Here is a 17,109-nt window from a genome sequence, read left to right as displayed (position 1 = left end):
AATAATTCTTTTTTACGTCTTTCTACATGTGTGAAGTGTGCATTCCTTACTGATCAGCAGCAGGAGTCGGGGAGTCTGGAAACAGCCGTGCTGCCTTGCTTGCTGGGGGAGCCATTCAGCTGCTCTGACAAGCAAGCTGCCATTTTCCATGCGATCGCTGCTGATGGTGAAGCGGTTGTTTCGCTCTTAACTGTGCGCAAATCCCCCTTGGTTTTGCTCTTTTGAAAGTCAGACGTATTTCCATATGTCCATAGAAGCTTCCCTGACAGTTCAGCGTGCTCTTTGGGATGTCTTATTCCTGTTGGGTGACGGCTGAAATCGGCTGCTTTGTTTATTAAGTGCACGTGACACCGTGTAAAACATACTTAATATCCTCAACCATTGCACAGGTGTTCTTGTGCCAAAAGGAGATTCCAAGTTTTGCCGATCTGATCAGCCTTGTGTTCTCTCCCATTTGGAAAGCACTCCGTAAGAACTCCCATTGCTGATAAACACGTTATCGCACGGCTCCAATGTTGTTCTTAGAAACAGTTTTCAGCCTTCTCCAAAGAGGAGCACTTGAAAATAAAGCGATTCTGTAAGAATTAATGCTGGCACGTTCTCTGTCTGGGGCCTGCTTTAGGCTTTTTGGGAAAAGGCTTTCCATGACAAAAGCAGGGTGTTTTGTTTGTGTCTCAATATTTTATTCCTCACCGTGTTTTACACATTCTATTTCCATTCCCATAAAACTAAGTAGCAAACAAATATATATCGGTAGCATTTTTAGATTTCAGTTCTTATTCCTTCCCATCAATTTGGCTGAAAACAGGTATTTGCAAACACTGGTAGCCTAATTTCTCATGGCCTTTCATTTTTTATGAAGTGTTTTCAAAAGACTTCAATCAACCTTAATGGTGCGTTTTTAGTTAAGGAAACAGAATGGAGAGAAGTCAATTTAAGCTCCCCAATGAACAAGTGTGTACAGAAAAAAAGGCACAAATGGGTTTAGAAAACAGAGCCAGTACAAGCAAAATGCAGCGAGCAGAGCGCTCGGGGAAGCCAAGATATAATGGAAAGAGTAAAATACTGCAGAGCTTTTTAAACTATATACAATTGGAACAATGGACTGGACCCAGACATCTATGTTAGACTGTTGGAAGATAGGTGAAAAGCAAGCTGCAATTCTGTAACCGGGGCCAGAGAATACTAGAATGGAAGGGCTTAAAGCCGAAGCAAATGAACGTGGGGTGGTTTAGCTTGAGAGAAATCACGTTCAGATTGGTATATTTCGCTGTTTAATTTACCACGTGCAGAACCATCTCCTGGCTTTCTGTATTAAAGGACTGTCAGTACCAGCCGCCTTAATGCAGCTCCTTCTAAGCCACCTGTGAAATAACAATATCTTGGTTATTGCACCTCTGTTTTTGCCAAAACACCTTAAAAGCATGGGCTAATTAAGTAACACAGCCACTGTGAGAACAGGCCACATAGCTACAAAATGTATGCTAAAGAAATACACCTGGGAGGCTATTGCACAGTGATTGTTTAATTGCCTCCCGTTATTTAAACGCGGTATTAATTATACATGCAATGCCTTGTTCCAAAGCATCACAGCCTCGCTGGAAAAAGGGTAAGTACATCAATATTAAAGATCCAAAGACTAAAATAACCCAGTCCTGCTGAACCAGTGCTCTCAGATGTCTGGGCCCAAGCACCTCTCTGAAGCAATCTGCTGCACAGTGCACCAGCACTGATCAGCACTTGCACAGTGTATCAGTTATACTTTGCTTTCATGCGCGCTCGCAGTCGAGTGCAATTGTTTTTAATGCCTGCCTTGCGATGTGATTCAATCCATTTGGGTGGCTTAATGCAAAGATTTCGTAACGTACACAGCGACGAGCAGCACTAAGGCAACTCACACAGCACTCATTATTCTTTTAAGGGGAATGTCAACAAGAAGAGGAATTAGAGAGGAAATCGCTGTAACTCCAAAAGAACATCTGACTAACCACTACAGATGACATGTTTTTTCCCTTTTTATCCTCTTCACAATCCATAAAGGAGGATTTCTCCAAAACAATTAATTTGGTTGCCAAACCCTTCTTAATTCTAAGGAGATTTAAAACTCATCTACTTGGAGTCTGTCTCGTGGAGCTAGACCCACAACCGGATTACGAGCTATTCCATCATATGGCTGTTGTTAGCCCAGTTGCTGCTACGTGGTACATAATTGGACCATTAAAAAAAGAAAGAAAGAAAGAAAAAGAAAGGACAAAGAAGAAAAAGACATATAAACCCTTCAATCTTCTTTACTGAGCCCACTGGCACTTCCAGCATTTTATTGTTTGTGTTACTTTCTCCACTAAATAAAAGCCTGGCAGCCTGAGAGAAAAAAGATTTTCTACAGCTTCTTCCAAGTAACTCTGAGATAGAACCTGTAGTGCAAGCATTGACGCTCTGAAATAAACCGGTAACAGGCAGAATTGTGAGCTTTGATCCCACAGCAAAACTCAGGTTTAAGTTAGAAAAAGCCTCTTCTTTGTGTCTGGTGTTGGAGAGCATCTGGCAAATTTCCACTTAGCAGGAATCCTGGTTTGCAGGCACAAACTAAGTCCAGTGTTAATTCTTTTAATTATTGCACGTGTGTTTTGTTTTGCTTCTTTAGGGAGAATCGGTGACCTTAAACAAGACAAGGAAGACTTAAACCCAGATTCACCCCTTTGTAACATGGCTGGCTTAGAGCCGGGGTCATGGTAATGTTTTGTTTCTCTCTGCTGTGGTGCACAATGGTCGGCTCTTGATCTTTGCAAGCCAAGATGAGACCAACAGTTAGATAATGTCTGCACTGACAGCCACAGTCTCAGACCTGTGATGTTCCAAATTAGACACACCTCGTGAATGCGACAAAGCCACCACGTAGGCACCGTGCATGTCACCTTTACATGGGGAAGGCAGAAGATGGAAGGAATGTACTAAAGCCTTGTCCTAAAACGGCACCAGAAGCACTTGGTCACGTAGTTCAGAGGTGCTGCCGGAGTACGCAGATGAGGGTTTTACTTTAAAGTATAAACCACTGTTTGGCTGGCAGCCTCATGCCTTTGACATTCTTTCAATGCAGTTGTTTTATTTAATGTACTGTAGGCATATAATTGGTATTAAGCTTGTAAGCATAATCTGTGGAAGCCCGTAAAGTGCGGCTGCGTGCCATCTCAGCACAGATCAACAAGTACCGCAGTCTGGGAGAAGGACAACAAGTGCACCAACAGAAACATATTTCTTCTCTATGAACTTTAGTTTAGTAAACAAATCTGTACCATGCTGGTATTTATTACAGGTTATGGCTTGACGTGCAGATTAGGCTGACTATTAGAAGAGAGAACATTGTGGCCAGGATAAAGTCTCTGCCCAGGAAGACACTTGATTTTGCCAATAGAAGGGATGAAATGTTGTAAGACAAAGGGACGCTTCCACATGTGAGGACCAACCATTCAGGCTCCCTGCCCCATTTCCATATGGGGTTGAAAGACTTGATTTTACTGTCTAAATCTCAGCGTGCCAAGAAAGAAACCGCTTAAAGCTAAATATTTAAACTTAGAGTATCTCTCTTCAGATATTTTCTTCAGAAACAAAATACATTCGCTCCATATTTTCACCTTCAAGTTTCCGTTTTCCGGCTTGCAATAAGGCAGAGCCCAAGTGTATCCTGTAAACATTACCCTCACGCCAGGACAGGAGCTGTTTCACAGTGCCCCTACTTGACTGTGATCCTCTTTGGAGAAAAAAAACTCAAGTGTGAGTTTCTGATAAGTTCCAGCTTCGGAATCCGTGCAGAGATTTCTCTCTCACTCTCTGCAGGGCCCAGAAGAAATGCCCACTCTTCATTTCCTTCCTTTCGTACAGCTCAAGCCAACTCTACCAACATCAATTAACAATAGCCCTTCCTCTCCCTGTTGTGTTTGGTGCGTTACGTCACCCAGAACCAAACAAACCGCAACGTTTCCGAAAACAGAAATTGTTTTTAACAAATGCAGGCCGGCTGTTTGGTGTCTGCCAGCTGGGAGCGCTGCCTTCAGAATCCACACTGGCTGCTCCTGCTCGGTCCCCGCGTTGCTCACCAATCTGTCCATCTGTCCGCATGGCGTCGTGCCAGCACTTCAGCCGGCCCCATCCTTTTCCTGGGCACAAAGCAGAGTGCAGTTGGATGACAGTCTCAGCAACTGCAAGCATTTGCTACAAGTCCCTCTAACGTGACAGCATTGCTCCAAGAGGAGAGCTAGAGAGACCTCAGCTTGGTGTTATGCTACCGATGGTCTTCAGCTTTTGGAAAATGACACAGAGTCATTGGCAGAACTGCAGTCACCAGTGAATATAACATGACAAGCACTGCAGTTTTATACATGTATATCTTTAAGTGCATCAATGTATTCCTTAGATTAGTAGTTAGGCATCTGCAGTACCTGAAAATGTAAGACAAGTTTTATTATTGTATAACATACAATTTAAGTCACAAAACTCCCATTGATTTTATTGAGAGCAGCATTTGCCTTTAAGTATATTTTTCCTAAAGCTTTTTTAAAGCAACAGTTCAGGACTCAACTTTGCCATCGTTCATTGAATGCTCCAAAGAAGTCCCACTGAAACGGATGAAGTTTCTGCTAGGAAGTCCACCGTGAGTCTTGGCACCAGGAGATGCTTTGGGGAGCAGGACTTGTGGCTTGCAGCATTTCTCTTTTTTTTGCACAGTTCCATGTATGACTGCTGATTCAGATGGACTCGAATTCTGACACTCCGCTGTGTTGCTGGGTTTGTTAGAATTTACAGGTAGCTTCCTTCTCAAACCCATCTTAGTTTCAAGAACCTTATTTGCCCTGAAGTCCTCAGAGACCAAGAGGGCATTACTCTTTTTTCAGGAATTGAGGTAGCTTACCCATTGGACAGAGGGAGCGAGCACCAGGTCATCACTGCAACCATAATTTCTCTCTTACTCAATTGTTACACAGAAAAAAGTACAAGTTACATCTTTCATCAGAAAATAATTGATTTAAGTTCTTGTTTTCTTGTTTTATAAGACTACCCAGTGTATGCAGTTGATTGTATCTGAGTGAAGAAATCTTGTAATTGACTTTTTTAAAATTAACAATTTCTTATATTTGGCATTAACTGTCCTTTTAATTAAAATTTGTTTTTAGAGCCTTTTCCATTAGGAAAAAAAACAACTTTAAAAAATAAACATATTAATGATACTCGTACTCTGCTGCTCCTTATGTCTCCAAATCCAAAAGACAGAGCAGCTGAAGGAACTGGGGCTGCTCATTCTGGAGAAGAGGAGGCTGAGGGGAGGCCTCATCGTGCTCTAGAGCTGTCTGAAAGGAGTTTGCAGCAAGGAGGGTGTTGGTCTCTTCCCAGGTAACGTGACAGGATGTGAGGAAACAGCCTCCAGTCGCACCAAGGGAAGTTTAGATTGGACATCAAGAGTATTTTCTTCACAGAGCAGGTGGTTAAGCTTTGGAACGGGCTGCTGAAGGAGGCAGCAGAGTGGATGTGGCACTGCTGGACACGGCATAGCAATGGGACCTGGTAGGTCAGGCTGCTAGTTTGACTGGATGACCCCACAGGTCCTTTACCTCCTAGATGGCTCTATGGTTTGCACCATGGGAAAGCTGGTCACTTACATCTGCCTTTAAGCACCTTTAAAGCTGAGGTGCTCATTTCTAGGCATCGCAATTTAAGACAAATCAGAGGAGCTGTATGAGCTCTGAAAGCTCAGTGCGCTCCTGTCTTCACAAAACAATGACTGCCAAAGCGAGGCAACCTGACCGCTTCAGAACTCCTCTCCATTTTGTACTGAAATCTTTCCATGCTTACCAGAAAGGTTTTGAGCAGGTGCTGCCCAAGGGCTGTGTGTGCTAGGGACCTGTCTATGGATAGGGTTACATTTATACAGGTTATAATTATATACAGACATGTCTAATTGCATTATTGCCAAAATTCCCTATTTGCATTCTTTCCATTTTTTTACGGGCTGTTTTTAGCTTGCCTTTATTTTCTGTTGTTTTGTTTCTATGCAGTAGAAGATTCTTCATCAGATGAAGCTCTAAAAGAAAACAGACGCACAGCACAGCACAGCACAGTTTCTCTGCTGGCAGGGAAACAACATGAAATCTGCAGCTACCCTAAACTGCCCCAGTACTTATTGTGGCATTCAGGCTCTGTCAGTCTTCTTCAGGAGCAGAAATAACATTATAATGACTGGGAGACAAAACTGCCAAAGTCTTTCCAAGACAATCTTCTGGGCTCATCAGCATAGACAATCATTCTTTTCACTTCTGGAGTAATAGGAAGATTTTAAGCAATATCTTTTGATTTGAGTTGGACTTGAAAAATGACATAGCTGGGGGCCTTATTTTAAATGCAACGAGACTGAAATGTAAAGTGCAATTTCCCATGCAGTCTGTGGAGAGAATGAGGCACTTGTCCCAGTTCTCTTAATTGTCTCTGATTGCTGTTTGTGTAGCACAGTCACTTCCTCGTCTTCAAAATCACCTTCAAGGGCTGCAACATTTTTCACTTCACTGTTTTAAATCAGGAAGGGCTAAACACTCACCCATTCAGCCATTATGGCTCTTTTATGTTATTTATGTGGTTTATGCTATTAGGCTGTAAAATTTTGTTTATTTAATTGGCTTTAACAAGTACTTAAGTAACAGTTTTGAGGACACATCAGTGGGACTCGGCGCATGTTGATTAAGGTGTGCTTAACCTGACAGTTATATTTTGTACCATTTTCCCAGCAGCCGTTACTGTTATGGAAGAAGTGCTAATTTTCCAAAAATGCTGGCAGCCCGATTATTATGTTGGTTCTTTATTCATGCAGCTTCATTATTTTGTTGGCGCTGCTCTGTGAGAGATGAAGCAGTGCTATTATTTCTACTCCCAACTCCTTTCAGTCCTTTGCAATCACTCAGGCACATGTGTGGCATTACTCAGATAAGCAATTCTGTTTGCCTTCAGTGAGTGGGTGTATGAATACACCCTGTGAAACAGCTGCCCACCTTCCTATGTCAGCACAGTATTTCCTGGCATGCACTTTGAGAGATGAAGAAGAAACAGTAAAGACCCATCAAATCTTTGTTCCATCAAATCTTTGTTTAAGTTTTAATTCAGAAGGGAAGTTCTGCCAGTGAGGAGCCCTTGGTTTTATGGGGAACCAAAAAGGAGGGAAAAGGAGTGGGAATTTCCAAGGTGGTTACAGATAAGTGGAGATCAGAGAGGCCGCTTTGGCCTCTAAAAGTAGAAAGGCTGCTTAGGTCTGTGGCTGGAATATTAGAAACTGGTACTTCAAAGTTACTCAAGACTGCAGAAGTCCAACTTAGCTTTTACAACAAATTATTCATGGAAGTCAGCAGGAGCTGGAGATAAACTATTCCTTTTGTGCATATCTACGTGAACGGAACTCTCAAGAGAGATCCTCAAGGTCCTGCCAAGAAAACAAGTGGAAACATTTTGAGAATGGAGTAAAGATTTATAATTGAAAGCACCCAAAGTGTGTTTTGGTTAGATGCCACCTTTCCTCAGATGAGTGGGTGGCACAGAGGGCAAGGAAAGGTATGAGGGCTGGAAGGAATGTGGCTGTGACACCAGGCTGCTTTTAAACGTATGGCTGGAGCTCTGTGCACTCAGATCCCAAGACACCTTGACTCCACCAGAATGCCCAGCTTAGACCTTCCACCTCCTTTATTTTTTCCCTGGTTGCCAAGATGACACCAGGTGTCATCACACCACGCTTGGCCTCTAGTGGAGATACATCGAAATGCTGCCTTCTACAGCCTCTGAATCCCTAGCAGCGCAGTTGCAAATAAAAGGCAAGACTGGAGACAGAAGCTTTCTTTCTCTCACCTTTCTTCACTGGAGAAATAAAAATTGAACTTGTTGAAATGCATACTGTCTTATTTTTCACAACTTGATTATTATTTGAATTACCATTGCAAACCCGTGCATGGATCTGAATGCACTGCACATGCATCCTGACCTAAGGAGCTGAGAACAGCAAGAGACCATGGCTGGGCAGCGACTAACAGGCCACAGGCAAAGGAACAATCAAGTAAGCCAGGTTAGCATGTGTTCAGGGGCTCAGAACACCTGCACTTTCCTCTTAAAGAAAATAAGACTCTGGCCATATTAAAGATGGTGGCAGTTTCAGACCACATAAGCAACTTTTTTTCCAACAAGGAGAAAATTAGTGCCACACAAAATGTGAATTTTCTTTAAAGCACTGAGTGTAGCAGTGGGGAAAGGGAATAAAGGATGTTCTTACAATGAACACTTCTGCTTTAAACAGAGCATTGGAAATGAAAAATACTATTTTTCATATTTCACCCTTAATAACACATTAAAGGGTTTCTTAGCAGTACTTCTGACAATGGGAATAAGTCAGGGTTAACTTGGCAGAAACCCCAAACCACACTTAGCTGCTCCCTATTGTAACAGTGAACAAAGGTTTTATTAACATCTTACCCCTCGTTGGGCCCAAGAGTTCTTTTCCACACAACAGGAGCTTTGAGTCAATTTACAGCTCTGCAGAGGGGATTTGTGCTATCAGATTCCACATGTCATTCAGCAGTTGTTTACATTTATTTCCCACCATCTCCATCAAAATTTATCCATGAGAAGTAGGGACTTTTTTTTTTTTTAAGAGTATTTTTAAAACATATCCACGATGAGCACAAAATCAATGGATGAAAAACCTTCCAACCTCCAAAACCAAGCTGCACATAAAAGATGGACAGAGGAGGTGCTGTAGTTCATGAAGTCTGCCTTCTATAGTAAAAGCAGAAGAAAATCAGACCAAAAAAGAAAAACCCTTCAGGAAATCTTGTTCCCCAGGTGTCTCTGAAGACCACAGCTGTCTTGCTATGAGGAGGAAAAAAAGGCCACTTGCTAAGGTGCAGCATTCATCAGCCCACTTTGTTGCACCTAATCTGTGTGAGCTGCCTTCTCTGGTAGCCACAGCCTCCACTGCCTCCTAATTCTGAAAGCAAGGCCATCTCAAGCCCTCTGTGGTTATCTGGCCTGAAGGGTGCAGCTGAAACAATGTTGGTCCAATGAACACAACAGACTTCCAGTGAGTGCTGCTGTTGGGACAATTTGGTGTGGCAGGAGGTCTGAAAGGACTTTGACAAAATACAGCCAGCAATTGCCTCCTGTGTCTAACCCGTATCGGGTGGGAGGAGCCTGGGATGACTCAGAAAGATCCTGTGAAAAGGTGACAGCAAAGTGGACGCAGGTGAAATTTATCCCACTCAGCAGAACGGCAGCCTAGTGATAAAACAGCACGCACCCACAGCATACTCATCTGTCAGATGGAGTCCTTGCCCCAAAGCACTCAGCTTCTACCCATCTCAGTCCAAAACAAACGTAATGCATTCAATGACTCTAAAGGACTTATGGCACTGATAATCCTCACTCCTTGTTGGATTTAAGATGAGGCCTTTGGAAAGGAGAATCTGCCGTCGCATGGCAAAAGATGTTTCCAACCCAATCATCTGATAATTGCTGTTAACAGGAAGCCTGCAGTTTGTAGTCCTTCACAAAGCAGCAGTGATTGCATCCCTCCGCTCAGCTTCCCAGGCCATGCAAGGCTTTCTCCCACAGGCACGGGGCCCTCTAACTTGAAGCCAGAGGCTGGCCTTCCTAATGCATCAAGGTTTCCCCTTATTACCCAAACATATCCTAGACTTCCAATGAAATGAGCGCACTGTGGGAAGTGTGTCCCTGCCCTCATGGAAGCAGGCAGCCTTTAACTTTGATCAGCTCTCACACAGGGGAGAAACACCTTTGGCTTTCACAAAAAAGTTGGAGGCAGAGGGATCAGTGTGCACTTCTAAATGGAATCCAGAACCCACCAACTTTGCGTGGAGTTACTGCAACGGTTCTTTTCCAAAGCAAACTGATTTCTCAGCTTCTTCAGCAAGGGCTGCGCTTCCAGTTCGCATCCCAGCTGCTCTAAACAGTGAATGAACCAGCGGCTCTCCACCTCGAGAGGGCACCACGAGACAGCTGAAAAAAGGAACGGAGGCAAACCGGCTTTACCTCAGGCCCCAAATATTCCTGTCATGAGGATGTTCAATTACAGTAATTAGCAATAATCACATAAGCAACAGGAGCTCCCCTTACCTCCCTTCACCCCACCAAAGAATGGAGTCTGCTTCATTAAAACCTCCACTTCCTCCTTAATCCTGCAGCCTCGTTCCTGGGAGCTTCCTTCAGCAACGGGAGGACCTGGATCCCACTTGTGCTGCCTGACTGGGTCAGCATGTCAGCCTGGAAGGGAAAAAAGTGTCCCTTGTGAGTCACCTGCCTTCAAAATTGAAAATTAGGAGGGGATGGACGTCTTAAATGCGAACGGATGGTACTCAAAAGCTGAAGCCTATCACAAGTGTGACTGCTGCTGTGTTTTTGTAACAACCCTGACCTACTTAAAATAAATGAGCTGTCTATGAAGCAGGATTTGTTGGTTTTTTTTTTCTCTCAATAATTATGTTTTCCTCCCACCCACCCTATAGCCAATATATTTACCCTGGCAGTACCTAATTTGCAGGAGGAAAAATGAAGTCAGAAGATTTACTGAAGGTCAGATGAAAACACATTTGTTCAAACACCTTTTTTCATTCTTGGAAGCACCTCAGCTTAGTAACTTCAACACGAGACCATTCTCCATCCCTCTGCTTCCCAGCAGCGAGTCACTGGCAGCAAGGCAATACCAGGGGCACGATGAAATTATAGACTAAACAAATATGTTTAAGAAGTAAATACACCTGCTAAAACATACTGGTTGGGTTTGAGCAAAGCAAGGAGAGCAGAGTGTTTTGAATGAGCTTAAGTTCTCAGTACAGATGAAATAAGGGGCCTGGATGCTCCTGACCTTCAAACGCAGGCTGCCTCCAGCACAAAGGCATTTTCAGTGCTGAGTCCCCAGAAACCAGGATTATGTCCCAAAGTCCGTGCACTGTCTGAGCCTTGGTACAGACCGGAAAGTGCAGATCCAAGGAAGAGCCTCAAGTAAGAAATCTTCACAGACAGAAATCAATCCATGCTGGGCATCTGGATGCCTCCCTGTGAGAGCTACTGTGGGGAGCCTGCTTTAGCAGGGGGGTGGGCCTTGATGATCTCGAGGTCCCTTCCAACCCCTGCAATTCTGTGATGCAACGTGGATGGCAAACGTAAAGGAAGGGACCAGCAGCCCCATCCATCAGTCTGCTCCGTGAGGCTCTAAGTCTCATTTACCCCCAGATACCAGGTAAAATGAGAAAGGCAAAGACAGAATTCTGGATATTCAGGACATCTGGCAATCTGATGGAGATTCCAGTCTGTGGCAGCATTTCCCAGTATTTTATACAATCAGGAAACAGCACAGATGCTCTGCTTTCTCATCGTAGGTGAGCTGAGGACAGAATTGGTGAGGCCTGGTTGGAAAGAACCCTGAGGAAAAAGCACAGTACACAGAGGAAACTATGAACTTCAGCTGAATAAATATAAAGAAAATAAGTGATTCATTCATAACCAAGAGGCTTTAATTTATACACATTTATTTTTGGGCATGATTCCTGTTGTTAAAACAGAAATGCCATAAATAAAAAATTTCTATGACTCAGGTAATAACATGGAGAATTAAATACCTTTCCTTCCTTTTTCTGCATAAACTTACAAAGCAAATAACTTCATGGACTGCTTTTCTTTTCATTTTAGATTCAGTGAGAGATCAGGGTGATGACATGGTGTTATAGAGGGTCACGAGACCAAAAAAGTTAAGGAATGATGTGTGGATTTTGTGGGAACATGAGGTAATTAAATCTCCATCCCTCCAATTCTGTCCTGAGAGGTTCTTTATAAAGACAGCAGGCAAACAGCAACTTCATAAAGTCCAACAAAGAGAATTGCAAAGCCCTGCCCCTGGGCAAGAATGACCACAAGTCCCAGAACAGGGTGGAACAGCTGGAAAGCAGCTGTGCAGGAGCTCCCATGGGAGACCTGGAGGGCAACAATTTGAGCACAAGCCAGCAATGTGCCCTTACAGCAAAAGCTACATTAGAAAGAGCATCTCCAGCAAGCCAAAGGAGGTAATCCTTCTCTCCTCTGCAATAGAGAGGTCACATCTGCACTTCTTGGTTCAGTCTTTGGCTCCTCAGTACAGTGGAAGCATAGACATTCTAGGATGAGTCCAGTGAAGGGCCATGATGGTGGTTAAGGTTGGAGTGTCTGTCGTAAGGGGACAGGATGACAGAGCTGAGCCTGTGAGCCTGGGCTTCAGGAGTATCTCGCCAATGGGAACCAACACCTGATGGGAAGGGGTAGGAAATTGAGCCCGACTTCTAAATGGCGCTCAGTGAGCACACAGTGGACACTGAAATACAGGAAACTATTTAAACATAAGAAAAAAAAACAGACACAAAAAAGTAAACCAAACCCTGACAACCCACACTGGAACAGGTTATGCACTCTCAATCCTTGGAAACACTAAAAGCCCAGCCAGACACAGCCCTGAGTAGCCTGCTCCGCTGACCCTGCTTTGGGCAGCACTTGGTCACCTCCAAAGGTCCCTTCCAACCTGAACACTCCTGTGGTTCTGACTGTGCAGGTTATTGATCTGTTCTGTGACAGGAAGAGCAACAAGCTGTATCAACAAACTTAGCTACTGAAAGAGCTAGGTTAGTTGCTAGAATCGCACTCACCAGCTGGAGTGAAAGTGAGTTTCTGTTGAAAGCCCTGTCAATGCAAACACTATTGTTCCTGAATGTGAGCTGTATCTGTGGGATTTCTTAATGTGCCTCAAGAACATGGACTTCATTAGGCACCTTATTAGCACCCTGATGAGAGCTGATGGCTAGCAAGGAGAGGGGCTGGCTGCCCAGCCTGAATGCAGCGCTTAGCTGAGCTTCTTGAAAACATTCAAACCTTGTGGATGGAACGCAAAAATGGGAGAGAAATAAGGAAGGGCTGGTCCTTCCCTTTCATCTCCTGGTTAAATGATGAGCTGCTTGGCGAAGAGATACAGGACATTTCACTGCAAACCTTCCCTACTTGGCACACAGCATTTTTAATTTGCTGTTCATGGAATGCATTTAAGCTTTCATTTTATTCAGGGTTAATGATTCCTGAAATAAAAAAAAAGCAATGTAAATATAACTCCTGAAGATGGAACATTCAGAAGCAATACTGCTTCCATCTCAAAATTGCTCAGCTCACTTTTAAAATCATTCTCAGAAGTGGGGCAAGAGGTCTGCCTAATTATTTACCGAGCATTTGCACTTGAAAACACCATTCTAAATTACAGATTGTATCCCAGAGCCCAACTTCAGGCCTAACAGTATGGTCTGTTACACCAGAGGAAGCTGTTTTAGCAGTATTCCAGCAGGAATATTGTTTAGGTTTTAGAGCCCTCTTCTATCTAGGTGCCATGAAACGTAAGAAAATGAAATCAGCTAGAGTTAGATAATCAGGAGTGATTTATTTTGTAAAACTGTCCGTTTTTAATCAAGGCAGACTTAATTATTTAGATAGACCTGTTTGGGAACAAAATTAACTTCTGTGCTGCCTTCATTTTTCATCTGGGAATACATTATGACTGTGAATGCTGAGCTATAGTTTATTTCTAATCCTGCTGGTGTTCTTGCTGTACACACAATAAATTAAACCCAGGATGTCCTCTGCATCTTGCTACCGCTTCAGCACTTTCCACTTCATTCCACACTGCTCTTTTCTCTTTGCGTCCTTGCACGGTTCTGCACATCAGCTATCTATAATTACCATCATCCAAACTGCAAATACAGCCTGCTTATTTCTCATATCCAAAACAGGAGCACGAGAAGAAAGGCTGGGTAAGCTGAGCATAGCTGCGGTTCAACAGAACAATGTCACTGGGTCCAAATCTAGCAAAGTTTGTAGGCACAAACTTAATTTAAAACATGTTAGTATTGTTTTTGCAAGAACACTTTTAATGTTAAGGCTTCAGTAGCAATTTTCATACTTGAATTATGCAGAAGGCAAAGAACTTCACTAGACAGAGGCCTGACCTCCAACACTACATGCAACCCTCTTTGTCTTTCAGAACCAAATTAATTCTCTTATTATCCTCACAGTGCAGTGCACTCCTTAGACTCAGATTTTGATTGAAGATTTAAAGTGGATAATATAAATGTGACATATACATTAAGTGAAATTTCAGATAGATGGCTTTTTAACGTTCAAAAGCAGCTTCCCTGGAAGCGGCTCACTCTTAGCAAATTACCTCTGACAAGTCCGAATCTCCCCGATAAGCCTCTCAAACACTACAGCTTCTGCTCAGAGGAATATCTAAAAACTCATCACGCCCAGTCCTTGACAAAGAACAAGAATTAGATTCAAACTGAAAAGAAGCGATGCTGGGAGAGGCTGACATTCAAAAAGGGTAGGAGGATAAAAGAGAGCGAAAAATGACAGACCCAGTCTGCACCATTACTAAAATTAGATCATTTCTTTTGTTCTCCTGAACCTTCTGCTCTATTTGCCAGGAATCATATTAGCAACAGAAACTGTGAGAATCTGTCCAACCTTATTAGAGAAGCTGGGCACAGAGAAATGATGAAAATCCTTTTTAAATGTACTTGCACATACAAAGGAAAAAAGTGGAGTTTCAGAATTTTGAAAGATTGGATCAAAACCCACGTCGGAAAAACTGGACATCAAATTAACAAAGCTTAATTAGCAGTACTGCAGTGCGCGGAGAACAAGCAAAGAACAGAACTTTACCACTTGCATCAGTATAGATATAGGCTTAATGCTCCACAACAGGGGAAAACACAGGCGTGCTCTCAAGCTCTTCTCCAAAACATTCATCTACTGTCCAAGCACTGCCACCTGTCAGAGCTCCGAGGGGTCAGCTCTGCTATTGGGAAGCCTTCTGGCAGTTGACTTATGCTGCAGGACAGTGCATTTCTTCCTCATCCTCCTCCCCTAGCTCCAGCACCCCAGCTGGGTGGGGTGGATATTGTCAGCCTCTAACCGTTAGGCTAAAAAGGCATTTGTTCATGTAACGTGGGAGATTCACCTGCAGGCCTAATGGTCTGCACTCCATAGGAGCAGCTGATGGTGTGTACAGATCACGCACCCCTCAGCGTTGTTGGAATGTCACGAGGATCTTCACAGTCAGATCCTGATGGAGGCCATCGGAACCCACACCCTGATAACTACGGGGTGTGAAGGCGACCATTCTTGACTGGGTGAAGTGCACCCACTGGCTTGCATGCAGATGACACAAATTCAGTCCTCATACAAGAGCTACAACTTGTCCTGAAGCTCCAGCAGTGAGAGGCTGCTGGAATGGCATCTCTTGCACAGTCTGCCTCCATTCATAAGCACATCTACATGGCCACGGAGCGTGGGACAAATGACAACTGTGACGTCTGCATGGCCACAGGACTCTTACGCCCTGTCAAACCAAAGATGCAGAATATCCCATAGTCAATCCTGGGTTGTCACTTACAATTCAAGCAGTACACAAATTTGCAATTTGTAGTTCTTTTTCTGTCCCCTTCTCCTCAGATCAGTGACAGATTCTCAAAGCACAGCAATCGAAAGAGACTTCCAAGACAAGTGAGCAGCTGAATGAAAGTTAATACTTGATAAAATTCACCACATGAATGACTGTTACACTGGCACGATCAATAGTAGCTCAGAAATACCACCGAAAGCCCTTGGCCCTGGGGAAATGCAGATATCTTTCACACAGAGGAACTTTTTAAAACTTTTTTAATGAAGTAGATGGTTTATTTTAAAGGGATAAAGTCATCCAGAAAGAAGCAAATTCCCAAGTATTCCATGGCTTTCTGCCAGCCTAAGGTCATACTGTCTGAAGGAATTACTTCTAAGGGAGCCATGAAAAAGTAGTTGTGGATAATACACATCCAGCATACACAGCTTCATCAATCTTAAGAAAGTAACCATAAAAAGTATGAAAATATGCAAGATGATTACTTGGGGGATCAGAATTAAGAGCCCTTTCACCAACTAAAAGGAAGCAACCCAAAAAACAAGTCTTAAGCCTGCAAACAGTTTATGTATATCTCAATTCAGGCAGATGAGAACTATTAATTTCAGAAGAATTGTTCACATGCTTGCAGTTACACACTACAGTAATCTGGAAAGGACAGCTGGAGGCTGGCAAAATTGACCTGTAGTTACAACACTTTGCAAGTTTTATTTTATATGACCAAGAAAGCTCTTCTAACTTTTGGAGAAATAAATTAGTGTGCTCTCTTTTCCAGTACTTCAGAGTTTGCATTGACTCAATTTCTGATTTATTCTTGAGTAAGGACAGGCAAGAATCTTTTCTCTAAGTTCTGAAACACAAGCTGCAGAGACTGTCTTTAAATAAAGCTTATGTCTGCTTACCCGCGAAATTGTCAGATTTACACATTTCAGTACAGTGTTTTAATAGGATTGCAAGAGACACATTTCAAGGACAAGGTGTGAATAAATCTGGAATGCTGGAGAAACTGAGCAGCCTGGGATGCGCATCGTCCTGCCCACTGGGCTCGGAGTCACTTGTACTGTTCACCTCCATGGGAAAGAAACCCCATAAATGTAAATCTGTCTTTTTTGGTAGCATTTCCCGAGTTCTACACTGGATACCCCCCACTTTGTCGTTTTGTTATCTTTGAAGAATGCAGTCTAACAAGCCTCTAAAAAAAGTTACTTCTGACTCAAACTGCTCAGAAGAATTCCTTCGCTGTATTTAGAATTTCAAGTACACAGAAATGCAGTAAACGTTATGAGGGATTCAGATTCCAAAGGATGCAATTGTTTCCAAGAACTCACAACATGAATATTAAGGCAGACAGATGCATGCCCTGCTACCCTGCAGTACACAGTTACACACCGTCATGCTGTTAGATGTAAATCCTGTTAAGGACGCTCCGGCTGTTAAACAGTGTGCAATGGGCCTGATGTGGTCCGCAGGGCCCAGGCTGGTGACGGACCCAGGGACAGCAACCTGCTGCAGCTGTTGGATGGGCCGGGGGCTTTTCTTCACTTTTTTCTTCACTTTGGGATCCTGCCAGCAAGCCACGGCTAGACAGGGCCCTCACGTCTAGTTTT

General features: G+C 43.3%; 1 long non-coding RNA gene across 2 annotated transcripts; it reads right to left on the bottom strand.

The window, feature by feature from the left end:
• Positions 1-405: 405 nt before the first annotated feature.
• LOC128086847 (uncharacterized) lies at positions 406-17,071 on the bottom strand. 2 transcript variants are annotated; one of them, XR_008209545.1, is made up of 5 exons: positions 16,892-17,071; positions 10,566-11,457; positions 10,153-10,299; positions 9,882-10,035; positions 406-7,456 (listed from the first exon to the last, which is right to left on the bottom strand). It is a non-coding gene; the product is annotated as an uncharacterized LOC128086847 (long non-coding RNA). The 2 variants fall into 2 exon arrangements; XR_008209544.1 differs by having other exon boundaries at positions 406-10,035.
• Between the last annotated feature and the right edge of the window lie 38 nt (positions 17,072-17,109).

Source organism: Tympanuchus pallidicinctus, unplaced genomic scaffold, assembly GCF_026119805.1.
Source record: "Tympanuchus pallidicinctus isolate F22 unplaced genomic scaffold, pur_lepc_1.0 scaffold3, whole genome shotgun sequence".
NCBI lineage: Eukaryota > Metazoa > Chordata > Aves > Galliformes > Phasianidae > Tympanuchus > Tympanuchus pallidicinctus.
This window is presented reverse-complemented; position numbering and strand designations above follow the sequence as displayed.